Raw genomic sequence first — 15516 nt, 5'->3', positions numbered from 1 at the left:
TATTTATATAATAAGTAAGTTATGCCAATGTAAAACTGCTGTCCTAAGTTAGTTTGGACCTAAACTGATATCCCAAGTCAATTTAAACCTGATCTTATAGACTAAACTCAGGACATACTCAGCACATCTAGTATAGCAAAATTACACTAATGGAATACTGACTTGTGATGTAGGACATGAGATAGTTGAGGATGACTGACTTGTTCCAACAAAGAAGTGCATAGACATACGAAGGATGAGAGTCTTTCATAGTTTATCGTTGGTATGAGAAAATTTTACCACCTCGATCTATTACTCATCGACCTTCAACTGTCGTAACTGATAATTCATTTACACTTGCTGAGTTTGTCTTGCCTTTTGATGACTCGACTTTAGAGGATGCTCCGGTTGGAAAAAGACCAGGATGTTTTGGATCTGGCAAGGATGCATTCTTGCTGCCCAACATCAGTACCACAGAGGACATTGTCGGCCTGTCATTTGGACATTCTTGAACACACAATAAGCCTACCTTTATACAGTTTAAGGCTTCAATTATAGAAATTGAGCTACTGATTGATCCATCTACTAGATCCAAGCCATTACCTTCCATCCATAAACTCCACGCCTGAAAAAAAATTACACCACTCTCATGATTAAATGAAAAAAAGGAGGAACATATGAACAGAATTAACTATTCTTTTCCCAATCTTACATGCGCTAGAAGGTTTCCTTCGTGCTTGGATATGGAAACCCCTCTGCTCTTCTTGCCACTAATGATTTCAAGGACTAAGACGCCAAAGCTGAAAACATCAGATTTCACCAAGAAGACACCATCCATGGCATACTTAGGAGACATATATCCACTGCATTTATCATTAAGATGATTACAATTTTTTCCTAAAGAAATAATATCACAATAATGAAACGTAAATAATGCTTACTATGTCCCAACAACTCTTCGAGTACTCAGTGCCATGTTATCCCCTCTAAATATTCTTGTTAAGCCAAAGTCTGATATTTTAGGATTCATATCTTTATTAAGAAAAATGTTGCTAACTTTGAGATCCCTATGAATAATTCTAAGTCTAGAGTCTCGGTGCAGATAGAGAAGACCTTGAGTAATCCCTTCTATAATGTTGTAGCGGGTTCGCCAATCTAGTGAAAAATCTTTATCTTTATCTGCCCAAATTTTGCTTTATGTTAGCCTTACTTGCACAAATAATAATGAAATGAAATATATATCTATCCACCTCTATTTCGTTGGATAGATGTCTGGCCAGGATACCATCTCTCATGACCTTTTCAGTATCACGCAATGCAGCAGGAAGAAAGAAGAAATAAAACAAAAACAATCAAAATATATAGATCAGCCAAAAAGGATTCGCCTCTACAGGGCATGCAAACTTCACTATGAAAAAAAAATATTACAAGAGGAGATCTCACCCTCAACCCTTATACACCAAATTCTCCCTCACAGAAAGTTCTCCTTCACAAAAGCTCTCTCTTTAGGAAGACCCCTTGAACCCCTGAAGTGACCGCTGTTTGCTATCCAGAAGCCTCTTTGGAGCTTCTCCTCTCAGCATCTCAGCCCTCTCTCTCTTCCTCCATGGGTTCGATTCTCCGCCTGATGAAAAACCACATCACACACTCCCCTGTTCACTATATACAGGCCTTTATAGGCTTAAAACCTATGTTAGATTAGGTTTAGGACTCCTAATAACACGTAATTAAGCCTCAAACTATTGGATCAAGACCGCAAGCTTCCCAGAGCTGTTCGATCGTGATCGGTCTATGGAATAGTACTTTAGACCGTGCGAAACGGCTGAAAAACGCCCACACGATCCACACACCTGGCCGTGGACTGCCCGTTCCATGGTGGATCGGGATCTGGGCTCCCAACTCAGCATGCTGAGCATGGGCCGAATCGCGTGTGGGCCTGGGCCGTGCCCGTGCCTGGGCTTGAGCCGCGCCCCATGTGCCAGGCCGGCCCGCATGCCCACACCGGGCCATGCGCTATGCGCTGGGCTGCACCCCACCTGTGCGTTGGCCGTGCTTGGGCCGTGCACCACCGCGCGCAGCCGTGCCGCTGCCGCTCCGCCGGCCCACCACCGGCCGACCGCGGGCTCGGATTTCATGCCGACTTCAATCGCGTGTATCTTCTCTGTCCGAACTCTGTTTGAGGTGATCTTGATCTCGTTGGATTTCATTTTTCGTCGCAGACCTTAACGTGGGCTCAATATGGACCGAATCTCGAAGCGTCAAATCCTAACATGTTTGATTTTTTTTTCTTTGTAGTTGGTAGCAAATAAAGCAAGCTTACACAAGCATTTAGCCCAAGAGTAAAACAAATTATAACAAATATACTAGTTAGAGCTGAAACTTGGCATTGACTTGTCTTCAAAGATTGATTACAATATGGCTGTAGATTCAAAAAGCTCCATGAAGTTGGCCACCTCTAGAAGGAGTAAATATTTGTTGCAATGGTGATGCCACGTATAATTTGTAACAAGCCAATGAGAATGCTCGATTGCCATGTATTTCACCGATTTCCATGATAATACCCCATATTGCCTCATCGATTTTCAATTTTTGATTGGCTTGTTGCAAATTATACCACCGTTGCAATGAATATTTACTCCTCCACAATGCCAGCCACACCCTAATTGTCATGACTCGGAACTTCTAATTTTAGTGTAGACCGCATTGTTTTGAGTGGCCCTACTTATAAGTTCATTCTCATATGAGCGTGCCCAACTATAGTGATTTGATTTCCAGTAATCTTCCATTTAGTCAGCAAAAGTGAGTTATTGATTCAAGGTGAAGGTTAGTATTTATTGAACAAAATATTTTCTTGAACTCTTGAACTCTTAAACTAAGTATTAGAAGGTATGATTATACGTACTGTGATTTTCTTAATTTAACTAGGGACAGGAAACAGAAGACAAAGAAGAGGTTCGAAGATTGACTAACCAAATAGGAAGGCATCCAAGCTTTTATTAGGCATGTATTCATATACCAGAATCCTTTCCTCTTCTTGAGTGCAGCAACCTAGAAGCCCAACTAGGTTTCGGTGCTGAAGCTTGGCAATCAGCGTCACTTCATTCATGAATTTATCAGTGCCCTGTGTCGAAGTCTTTGAAAGCCTCTTCACAGCTATTTCTTGCTCCTTCCTAAGCTTTCCCTGAATTCACCATGTCCAGCATTGTTATGCTTAAGAGTACTCAATCTAGAGGTAGTATCAAACTGTTCAAAGGCCCTGAACGCAACATCGTATTCAGGGTGCTGAATTTAGGACCCCATATCAACTGGGACCTACGAAGTGACATTATAACAGGCTTAGTTAGTAAACTAAGAAAATACCTTGGAGATGGGGCCGAAGCCACCCCGTCCAAGCTTGTTTTCGATTGAGAAGTTGTTGGTCGTTGCGATGATTGTCCCCAGATCAAATAAAGGAAGTTCCCAGTCCTTGCCTTCCTTGCATTCGTTGTTGCGGTGACTACCGAAGGAAATGACACCTAAGGTGGATGTTGCAGTGGTTACAAATAATAAGTAATCACCACTCATGTTATGGTTACACGTTGCAAGGTGGATTAATTTTTCCTGCTCCTCTCCTTCTCTTTGTCCAAATGCAACTACCCCACCAAAGCAAGCAGTAGAATCCCCACAACCGAGCCCACCACGATCCCAACCATGGTACGTGAAGGTGAATGATCTGATCCCGGGCCTGAAACATCGACACCGTCGTGTAAGTACATGATGAACCTTCATTTGCTTTTCTTCTTATTTCTTTTGGATTTTTTTTTTCAGAGCGTCAAGAAGTTCGACATATAAATTGGGATGAATTTTGGTTTGTCTGACTTAGCCCGAGTTTTAAATAGGTTAGACAAATCTATCAATTAGTTGTTTTGATTTTGGGATTTTCACAAAACCTTTAAATGGGGACAAGAACTTATGATTTGAGCCTAGAGCGTGGTGTCTAGAGCGACCCTACTTGAAGGTTCAATCAGATGAGTCTGCATGAACCCAAATGTCTATGGTTCAAATTTAACTCCAAACCAGATCCAAATTTACTACGGTTTAGGCTGTGGCCCAGCCCGACAAGCCTCACTCTAGTCTGGACCCACTTCTAGTCCTACCATCAATGAGAAATTCTTTGTGAACCACAGGCGGTGCGCGCATTAGGCCCAGCCCGACGAGCCTCACTCTAGCCTGGACCCACTTCTAGTCCTACCACCAATGAAAAATTTTTTGTGCACCACAGGTGCACCGTCCGTGATGATTGGCTCATGCGTGGAGCCAGGGTGTGGTGCCAGAATTTTTTTTTTCTTCCGACCTCATACGTGAGCCAATCACCACGGATAGTGTGCGCAGTTCTGCATCACCAGTGGTGCACAAAGAATTGCACACCATGAATACTTGATTATAGTTTTGAGAAATTCTTTATACACCACATGCAATGCAGAAAGAGTACATCATCCTACCTAATTGGACCATGTAGTCACCACTTTCTAAAATATATTTAATACTCGTAGTTTTACTTTTTCATTTGAAATTTTGGATGATAAAAATGCTTTTCTCATTCTGAAAAAATTATGATAAACTATATTAATATTATGATATCCTGTGTTGAAATTATGATTTTCTACACAGGATATCATAATTTTTTCATACGATGTCATAATTTTGGTAAGGATATTTTTATCATTTAAAAATTTTATAATTTTTTTAATAACAAATATGTCCTTTCTTCTTTATGATATCTTATACAGAAAGTCATAATTTCAATACAGGATGTCATAATTTTTTTTTAAAAAAAAATATTTTCATCATTCAAATTTCAAACGAAAAAGTGAAATTAGGAGCATTAAATGCATGTTGGAAAACAGTGACTACGCGGCCCAATCAAGTAGGATGGTGTATTTTTTCTATACCATATGTGATGTACAAAAAATTTCCCTTGTAGTTTTATTTATTCTATTGGTAAAATGAGCCCGGTCAGTAATGCAACAAAAAGAGTTTCTAAGAGAATTTAAACTGGAAACGTGATTGTTTTTAAAAAAAAATTAAACATACTAATATAAGAGTCTTCATGCGAAACTATAAAATATGAAAAATTCATTTGAGCATTCAAATGTTTTGGATCATATTTATGCTTAGCTGTTGACAGGCAAAAACTGACAAGTCCATTACAACCCTTGCAAGGGCAGATCATGTCCTATTATTTGCCTCACACTCTACCATGAATATGGTTGGAAAGAGGCATGGGCTCGTATCAAAAAAAAAAAAAAAAAAAAAAGGCTTGAGCTGTCTGAGGCCCATCAACCTGACTTCGAGCTAGGCTACAAGCAAAGCGTACAGGAGTCCAGACTAGATTTGGACTTAAATATAGAGGCCAGTTATGTTTCTGACTAAGCTTAAGTGATCGGGCCCAACTCGAGCTCAATCCCCAACAAGGCCTGAAATCGTGCCAAATTCAGGCCTAGGCCTTATCCTGTTCAATTCCAAAATAGGTTTATCCTTGATGAATAGTGGCTTGGTTGGATGAGAAATTATGAGAAATTTTTTGTGCACCATGGGTGGTGTGGAAAATCTAATGTGGAGTGCACTGCTTTATCCGATTGGTCTATATAATCATTACTTTTCAATGCATATTTAATGTTAGTAGATTTTTTTTTTCGTTTAAAAATTTTGTATGATGAAATTACTCCTACTTTTTGAAAAAAATTATGACATCTCGTAGCATAATATAGCCCAGGATATCATAATATGGCTTAAGATATTATAATATGAGAGAGGTATTTTTGTTCAACTACTTTTCAATATGCATTTAATGCCTACAGATCGATTTTTTTATTTGAAAATTTTGAATAACGAAAATACCCAAATTCTTTAGAAAAAATTATGATATTTTGTGCATATTATGGATGCAAGATGTCATAATATGGACATAAAATGTCATAATTTTTTTCAAAAAATAAGATTATTTTTGCCATACAAAATTTTTAAATAAAAAAACTGAACTACAGGCATTAAATGTATGTTGAAAAATGGCAACTACGTGGATCAATTAGATGAGACGATGCACTCTACGTTGAATTTTTTACATCACTCGTGGTGCATAAAGAATTTCACGAGAAATTATTACATGACCGAGGTCTGGTGGATCAATACAAGTCCCGGGACATATGTGCGATGGACAACAAAAACCTCTCATCCTTTGATCTTGAATTATTTAAATATAAGAGGTTAATGTGGCTAGTGACTATTGGACAAGTCCACTAAACATGGGCCATCTAATAAGTTGAGAGGTCCAACCCTTCTGTGTGTTTTGACCAGCTTGACATTTCGTGGAATTACGTTTTTGATCATCAGATGGTTGCTAACATAAAATATAGTATTCCATAAAAAAAAATATAAAACTACGGTATGAACGATTGAAAGATTAAACTTCAATTAGATTTGGCTCAGCCTAATTTTCAACACTAACAGATAATTCGGTCCGGCCCAATCATATTCAGGTTGGACCCTGGTCTAGACTCAGGCTGGAATCTTTTAAAAGCTTTAGGGCCTAAGTCTAGCTTGAAGGCTTAAAAAAGTATTTCGACCAGACTTGGAAAGAGAAGTGGCCGAGCCCATTTCAAACTTAACTAGCTGTCCCGTTGGTGTCCACACCTACAATTGTATCTGCGACACCGAGAAATTATTGTCTGGACCCTGCCTAGATAGACCATTCAAGTCTCATGGTGGATAACACGCCATATTAACTCTAATGTTTCACGAATTCGTGATTGCACGTTATCCACCAAGCACATGCTCCGAGATTCACGCTGATCTACCGGGGGGGTGGTCTGGGCAATAACTTCTCCTGCCACACGTGACCATTGTGCAAAGCCCCGCTAACACCTAGCAGTACGAACTCGAAGGCATACACCCTATAAAATAAGAACAAAGTCCACCTTGGAATCAGTACAAACTGGCACAGGAATTGTTGATGCAAGCATCTGCCGATTTCCAGCTTGCACTGATCCGATGGTATAAATCTTTCTAACGTGCAGTTGTTGACTTCGGTAAATAAAAGTGTACATACCTAAATCAACCGCCCCTAGCCGGACATACAGATCCTGTCCACCAAAGGAACACACCCTATTATCAATGAGCTCCGTTGTCCAAATTATGCAACCGGTTTCGTTGACATTAGCACTAGCATAGGCCGTGCACGAACAATTTCTCAAGCATGTAGCCCTACACTCATCCAATCCCATGCTACCGTCCACCATCGATCTCGATATATCTGACAGCTTTGCCTCCTTTATTGTCACAAACCCATCAGTCCCATTCCGACAGTCCGGCTCCGTCATCCTCGTACACCCATCTCTCCCTTTTCTAATGTCCCAATTTGTCGGCGACCTAGGCTTAAACCCCTGCAAGCAACTACAAATCGATGAGTCAGCTATATTACAGACCCCATAAACGCTGCATTGTGATACATAATCACATTGGTCCTTCGGCTTAGACATGTAGATGCTCCGCATTTGGTTATCATCAATCCAAACAAGGCGCTGGACCACACCGGTATAGTTCACAGTGAGCCTTGTGATGAACGACGTGCTGGTGGTATTGCACATGTAGAAGACCTCGTCGTCCTTCATGACAAAGTATAGTTTGAAGATTTTATAGTGCATTATATTCTGAATGCCGCTGAACCTTTGTCCGTTCCATGGCTCGACGTGCCATAGCTGGTTTAAACCTTCCCACACAAGTACCTGGGGGTCGCCATGAAGATCCATAACCATGGCGCAAGGGCCTGATGCTGGGTCACTTGGACTAGTCCATGATGTGAAGTTACGGCTGAAGCCACTCGTTAGGTTCCACCCGAACTTCATTATCGGGAGTAGAGTGTCGGTTGAATAGTCTGAGCTCTGGCATGCAATGCTCCCAGGAATATTAGCTTCTTTAACGATGAAATTGCCGTCGTCTAAGAGTTAAGCAACTGGGCTGGCAAGCCCCGACGAGCTTGAGGACCACATGATTTTAGAATTCTGGTTGGTGATGAGAGTTCCATTAGTCGTGATCGATAGGCTGCCATTGGAATCGGAGTTCGGGTGCTGGCGATTGGCAACCCACACGACGGTCGGAGATGAGATCTTATACCATATGCCGATGTAACGATTGTTAGTTTTGGTAGGGCTGAAGAAGTCTAAGATGAATCTTCCTCTAGTTGTGATCTTTCGGAATTTTGTATTTTAAGTACTCAAAAATGTTGTGATCTTTCGGAATTTCTAATCTGGACGAGGAAATTGTGATCGTCGGCATTCATAGTTGGCAAACATGAGGTTATATATACCAATATATGATCAATATTGACTGATTGCTGTATACCAACCAATCCGCCGAACCAACATCAAATAAATAAGTGCCCATCCCAGCTTATCATATGCTGGTTTTGGGTGGCGACACATTATAAATGGGTCATGTATTGTTTTGTCACTTGGAATTGATGGGCCATAAGTGAGAAATGGATCTCCCGACAAAAAAGCGTTGACTTTTCGTTCAGATGGCAGCGGACAACATGCAATTAGATGGATACGGGATAGATTAAAAAATTATCGATTTCAATTTAATTTATTTATCAAATAAATTAAAAATTAAAAATTGAATTTGATTATTTTATTAATTAAATAATCTAGTCCGCTCTCTATGATGAGTAAGAGCAAGTTAAATGATTAAGCATTGTCATTTCTATTTGTTATCTCCAAGAAACATCCCACCATGAGTTCAAACTTGATATCCCAACCGTCAGGTTGAGTCAAATTACAACTGTAACATAAATTATAAGCGGAGAATTCTTCTTACATTTTAAGAACTCCATCTCTTTGTTTGGGTTGCATCTTTTGCCTCAAAAAAATGATTAAGCTTCCTTCATGACATTAGATCATGCTATGCATAAAATTCAAAGCAATCAGGATTTTTTTTATTCATCCATGTGTACATATCTCAAAGCAATCATTGTGTGTTTTGACAATGGATTGTGTAAACGAAGATGAAAGCTTCTTTCACATAAAACGTACAACCGCCATCCCCCTCCAAACTTTAGTGCGGGGGCTTGCCCCATGATTTGTGATGATCAACTCTCCAAATCGCATGGGCCAGATGAGTTCAAATAGGATGTGTGGGGAGGCTGACCGCCATGGTGTTCATCAAACGTATAGAAGAGAGAGTAAAATATCCGTAGAACGGTACACAAAAAGGCGAGAAGTCCAGTAACAACTAGTTGTGGGTGTGATGGATGATAAGGAAGACAGGACCACTTCAGTTAAGTAAGCTCCTAATTAGCGCATTTACATCAAATCAAATAAATCCAAAGTAATGGGCTGATCTTGGATCCAAACAGGTAAATGGTTCGAACTTATTTCCATTAAAAACAAAAATCCCCTCTTAAAAATAGATAGACTACATTTATCTCTTTTTTCTTCTCATTTTTTGTATGAAATCCGCTTTGAATCAAAAAGAGTACAAGTTATATCCAATAAAATTTCAAATCATATATATATATATATATATATATATATATATATATATATATATATATATGGGGTCATATGTCGGACGATGATGGACTCATATTCGTGATCCAAACTGTTGGATATAACATACAAAAACCTATATTTATGTATACACGTGTGAATAGTTTAGAAAAAATAGATCACATCGAATGGTTCAAATCATTGATGTGGGGTCCCATCATCCAATTCAAAAAGATGTAATTCTATAAGTCATAGTGCAATTAATTTTATATGGTTACAGTAGTTCTAATATATTACAACCAGCTCCTTCTATTCCTATACCTTGATTTGCCCTTGTACAATAAGAAGATTCTGAAACAATGTTCGATGCCACTCCTGGATAAAAGTATTAGACTTATTGCATAGAAGGGGAGAATGCTCTCTTGGGGAGGTTGAGTCATTTTTTTTTTATCTACTGTGTTCTCTCAACATTCCCTTCCTATCTCATAGTCATGTCCATCTTCAAACCCTCAAGTTGGGCTGTCAATAGAATTGATCAGATGAGAAGAACTCTTCTTTAGAAAGGAAAAATTAGTGTTAGCGGATTTCATTGTCTGATAGGTTCAGATAGCATCTACCGCTAAAAGGAAGAAGATGATTTTAGAATCAACAATATTAGAAACATAAATCTTGCCTTGTTGGCTAAATGGGCATGGAAACTGTTTTCATATTCAACAAGGATCTTGCAACATTTTGGAATTGCACAGGTTCCGGTCGAAAAATTGCAATCTTATCGGACTTTTGGAAAATTGTTGGAATGGCTCCTTTTCTTTATGTCTCTTGTTTAGTGATATGACTTCTACATCTATGTAATGGATCTTGCTATCTATCTTTCTTTTATTATTCTCTATACATTATTCTCTTGTTCTCTGTAATGCACTTTTAATTCAATAAATTTGGGGAAGATTCTTCTCTTCTCCCTGACTTCCACGAAAAGAAATATATATTGCAGCCAGCTGGATGAACGACTCTTCCGACTTGAATTCTGAATGCACTTCTGCTGGGGAGGCTAGCTTTGCTGGAACCTCGAGAAATTGGTTGGGCAGGACGAATATCAAGTTGGTCTTTGTATCGTGCGATTAGGCCTTTATTTAGTTGGGTGAGTTTTCTTTGGTTGGGCCTGAGAATTGTCTTAGTTAGTTTTCCCATCTTTTCTTCCCCTCCTCTGTTTTGTATTTTTTATTGCTTCCCTTTTTTTTTTTCAGTTTTTCTTGAATCTTTCTCATGTGTCATTTTATCTAATAAAAGGTTAGATGGACTGCCGCCTTCTAGCTCAAAAGAATACTTAATTATCTAATCTATCCTGTGATTAACATGAGGCGCTGTTCAACGTAGGATGGTTGTTGGGAGATCAATGATTTATTAAAAGGTGATCATGAATTCCGAGTGAAAAATTATTGACATGGATCTTTGGAGACATTAATAACACCGTATTGCATGCCACCTTTGCAAGAAAACCTCTTGCAGCAGCCCATAGATGTGATGTTTGTTCAGAATAATAAATCAAATAAAGCTCAAGGCGGCTCTTTCTTGCACCAACTGGATGCACCTATGGAGCTTCACTATAAGAAATATAAATTTTTATGATAAATTTTTTTATCACTAAAAATAAAATTTTTATTCCTAAAATTATTATTGATGAAAATTTTCGTGGCTAAAAATTTATAGAAAAAACTTTGTAGCAAAAAGTCTTAGCGACAAAAAAATTTTATTTCGAAGTCAAAAATAGTCAACCGCACGATATAAAAGTTCGCTACATTAGCAACGAATTATTTTTGTCACAAGAGCTTAAACTTTTATCTCTAAAATTATAATAAAAAATATTTTTGTCATCAAAAATGAATATTACTCATTTGAAATTATTATTATTATTATTTTTTAATTTTAGCGATAAAAAATAGAATTCTATCTCAAAATTTAGCGATGAAAAAAATTTCATCGCTAAAAAGAATTTTGTCGCTAATTTAGTGATAAAAAAAATTTCGTCGCTAATTTAGTGATGAAATAGGAAATTTCATCGCTAAATTTGCGATGAAAAAAAATTTCATCATAATTTTACGATAAAAAAAATATCTTATTACAATTTTTGAGATGAAATAAAAAATTTTGTCGCAATTTTTGTGAAAAAAAATTTCATCACAACTTTTGTGACAAAAAAAATTTCATCGTAATTTTTGCGACAAAAAAATTTTTTTTTGCTAAAAAAAAATAAAAAAAATAAAATTTAATGAAAAAAATTATTTTTAGTGATGAAAATTTTTTTCGTCATAATTTTAGCAATGAAATAAAAAATTTTAATAACCAATTAAACGAGTTGTTTGACCACTTATCCGGTATTTTTATATGTAATAACTTTATTACAGCGGACAACAAAGAGTACTTCTTCCAACTAAGATAAACGTCACTTTGCGCATCTCTTAATAGACGCTCGAATCTATCATTCACAGGCATGTTACTGTCTCCTCAGCTTCTTGTCTCGGAATGGGATGCTGATATTCTGATCTCGCTTCCATATTTGCTTCAAATAACTCCAGATGGAGATCCTCCAGAATTTCTCTATTTTCTGCATCGAATGTTTGTCTTTCACGACTGGATGATCCATCTGCTAATGATGCATTTGTGGGATTTTTGGGCAATATGCTTGAGCTAGTTGGTAAATCTTTACTATATATCATGTTCGTATAAATAATTTTGAATATCCGATAGGGTACACCAAAATAAATTTCTACATCGACGATATAGACAACAAGCTTTCCCATCTTCTTTAGTATGATTGGACGCCACATTCATGAAAGACCTCACATCTGCAATATACTTGGGACAGAACTTATTGCGCAATGACATCCAACTACGATCTATGCCTACATGCTTATGATGCAAACTATACAATCAATTTTATGTAATAATAGTTGACTAACACTTTATATCCCTTACCTATAGGGTGATGGTCTTATCCTATTCAGAAACGTAAGAATTTAATATTGCCATACATATCTTCTACATCAAAAAAATTTCGACAGTATTTCGACGTAGTCCCTAGATACACAAATACTAAAATTATGCTATTTAACTAGAAAATATTATTAAAAATATCGATAAACTTTTCTGATATAGAAGCACATGGTATGCAATATAAAATTCACTCATGTGCCCAAACTGTCCACAAGGATAATTCGAGGATAGTGTGTACAACACCAATATTTTTTTTTTCACTAAAGGACAAATATTAGTTCATGCACGCTATCCTCGAACAGAAATTTTAAGATTTATAGATTTGTTATGCTATGATTAATATATTATTATTATAATATTTTTATTTTTAAACTATTTTTAGATCATGAACTATGCTTCATATAAAGAATAGAGCAACAAATAATCATACCTAACTACTAAAATCAATTAAAAAAACAAAAATTTAAAAAATTACAAAAATTAAAAAAAATTAAAAATTATGGCCTGAACTTCCAACTCTCCCATAAATCCCCCGCAGAGAGAGAGAGATGGGTACTGAGATAAGCGAATGCCGACGGTTGTGCAGCGATGGCGACAGCGATGACGGAGACCTATAGGTGGACTGTGAAAGAGAGAGAGAGCTAGAGAGCCATATATACTTGAGAGATTGCGGCCCGATGAACTTCAAAGAGGGATGACGGCACCGGCGGCACGGTGGCACAGCGACGATGATGGAGGAGACCTACAAGTACACTGTGAGAGAGAAAAAGCCAAAGAGAGCCATACCTGGGAGATCACGGCTCGGTGGAGGTGAAAGAAGGAGAGTGGTGGAGGTGAAGACGGAGGTGGAGGGACAATGATGGTGGCATAGGTGGAGTGACGACGATGGCCCTAGGGGAAGCAACAATCGTAAGAGAGAGAGAGGGAGAGAGAAAGAAAGTGAGGAAGGGAGAGGGAGAAATCGGGGAGGAAGACGATGATGGTGGCAGAGGGAGGACGACGGTGGTGGCCTCGATTCAACTGGTGCAGTGGCATGGAGGGAGGACAACAACCAGGGAGGGCTTCAATTCGATCGATGGCGTGCTCGATCAGAGAGGAAGGATGACAACCGATGGCATGCTCGATCGGGGAGGGAGGACGATGATTGGTGGCATGCTCGACGGCATGAGAGAGCGAGAGAGAGATGGGCCTCAATTCAGCCGACGTGGTGGCATGGAGGGAGGACGACGATCGAGGAGGGAGGATGACGGTCGGTGGCACCCTTGATTGGAGAGGGAGTGGCGTGCTCGACGGCATGAGACAGTGAGAGAGAGATCGCACACGTTTAGGGATAAAATTTTGCCCTAAAACATCATTTTTTTTCAACAAAACAACCTTTAGCGACGAAATATTTTCGTCATCAAATATAAAAAATTTTATCGTAAAAACTATATTTTTTGCAACGAAAATTTTTTCATCACAAATAATTAATTTTTAGCGAAAAAAATTTATTTCATCATAAATAATTTTATTTTTGACGATAAAAAAATTATATCATCGTAAAAAATAAAAACTCTAGTGATGAAAAAAAATCTCGTCATTAAAAATTTATTATTAGTAATAAAAATTAAAATTTTATTGTAAAAGATTCAACTTTTTTTTCAATAAAGCAACCTTTAGTGACGAAATATTTTCATCATCAAATATAAAAAATTTTATCGCAAAAACTATATTTTTTGCAATAAAAATTATTTCATCGTAAATAATTAATTTTTAGCAATGAAAATTTTATTTAATCGTAAATAATTTTATTTTTGATGACAAAAAATTTATTTTATCACAAAAAAATAAAAACTATAGTGATGAAAAAAAATTTCATCGTTAAAAATTTATTTTTAACAACGAAAATTAAAATTTCGTCACAAAAGATTTAATTTTTTATGATGAAATTTTTTTTATCACAAATACTTAATTTTTGACAATAAAATTTTTTTTACCGTAAAAATATATTTATTTGTGATGAAAAATTTTTTGTTGCTAAAATTTTGTTACTAAAAACCAGATTTCTTGTAGTGCTTGTTGCACACCGGCCTGTAAACACATGGGCGCTCGTCATCTTCTAGTGTGACACAAAGTACAGCCCAGCATGGCTTCCTGGCCCGTTTGGATTTGACGAAGGCGTAGTTTGGAGGCCAACAACCATTAGCCCCAAGTGAAAGCTTTAGGAAACGCGGTTACGGAGACAATGGAAGCAGTTACGAGTGACGTTGGTGTTGTTTCATTACGCTGGTTGTTGGCTTGAAGGGAAATGTCGCCTAATCGGAAGTCCGATGGGATGAAAACTGTGTGTTTGTGGGGCAATCTAAAATGATAAAATCATCTTGGAGGCGGATTCGAAGACTATGGTAACATGGAATAATGACGAGCAATGCTCGCAATATCCGGGGTTGAGAAATATCAGGCATCTCCGTTCTGCACCGTCCAACTTCTACCGTCTCCATATTCTTCTGGAAGCTAATCACGCAGCAGACTATTTAGGCAACATTGCAAGCATTGAGCAAGGTGAATATGATGTGGTTTTAAGACTTTCCTCCTGTGTCATCTTATTTTATTAGAGTGGCTGGCTAAGCCCGTGAGCCTAACGACGACTAGAGGGTCAGAATCCTGGTCGATGATGATGAGCGAATCCAATTTCAACGACATCTGAGCTCCATCAACCCAACCAAAGAGAAGTCATCGGACAGATTCAACTCTCTTCGGGTGAGGATACCAAACTATGGAAATGGCACTGCTATTTACGGCTATAACTTGGCGAAGAAAGGGATAGCAGGTCCTGCCTAATGCTATCTGTGCTCGACTTTGCCTGAAACTCAAGACCATTTGCTGTTACAATGCGAGTTCTCCAAAACAAATTTGGCACGCATCCTTTCAGCCAATCGAGATGAATTTGCTGCAGAGCATCTATGATGTTAGGATTTGACGCCTCGAGATTCAGCCCACATTGAGCCCACAGCGAGGTTCGCGGCGAAAAATGGAGTCCAAC

At 38.1% G+C, this 15516-nt stretch overlaps 1 pseudogene; it reads right to left on the bottom strand.

Annotated features, from left to right (window-relative positions):
* Positions 1–295: 295 nt before the first annotated feature.
* On the bottom strand, positions 296–12217 carry LOC105049915 (G-type lectin S-receptor-like serine/threonine-protein kinase At4g27290; annotated as a pseudogene).
* Between the last annotated feature and the right edge of the window lie 3299 nt (positions 12218–15516).

Source organism: Elaeis guineensis, chromosome 2 (assembly GCF_000442705.2).
Source record: "Elaeis guineensis isolate ETL-2024a chromosome 2, EG11, whole genome shotgun sequence".
Lineage (NCBI taxonomy): Eukaryota > Viridiplantae > Streptophyta > Magnoliopsida > Arecales > Arecaceae > Elaeis > Elaeis guineensis.
Note: the sequence above shows the minus strand (reverse complement) of the source record. Positions and strands in the feature narration are given on the sequence as shown.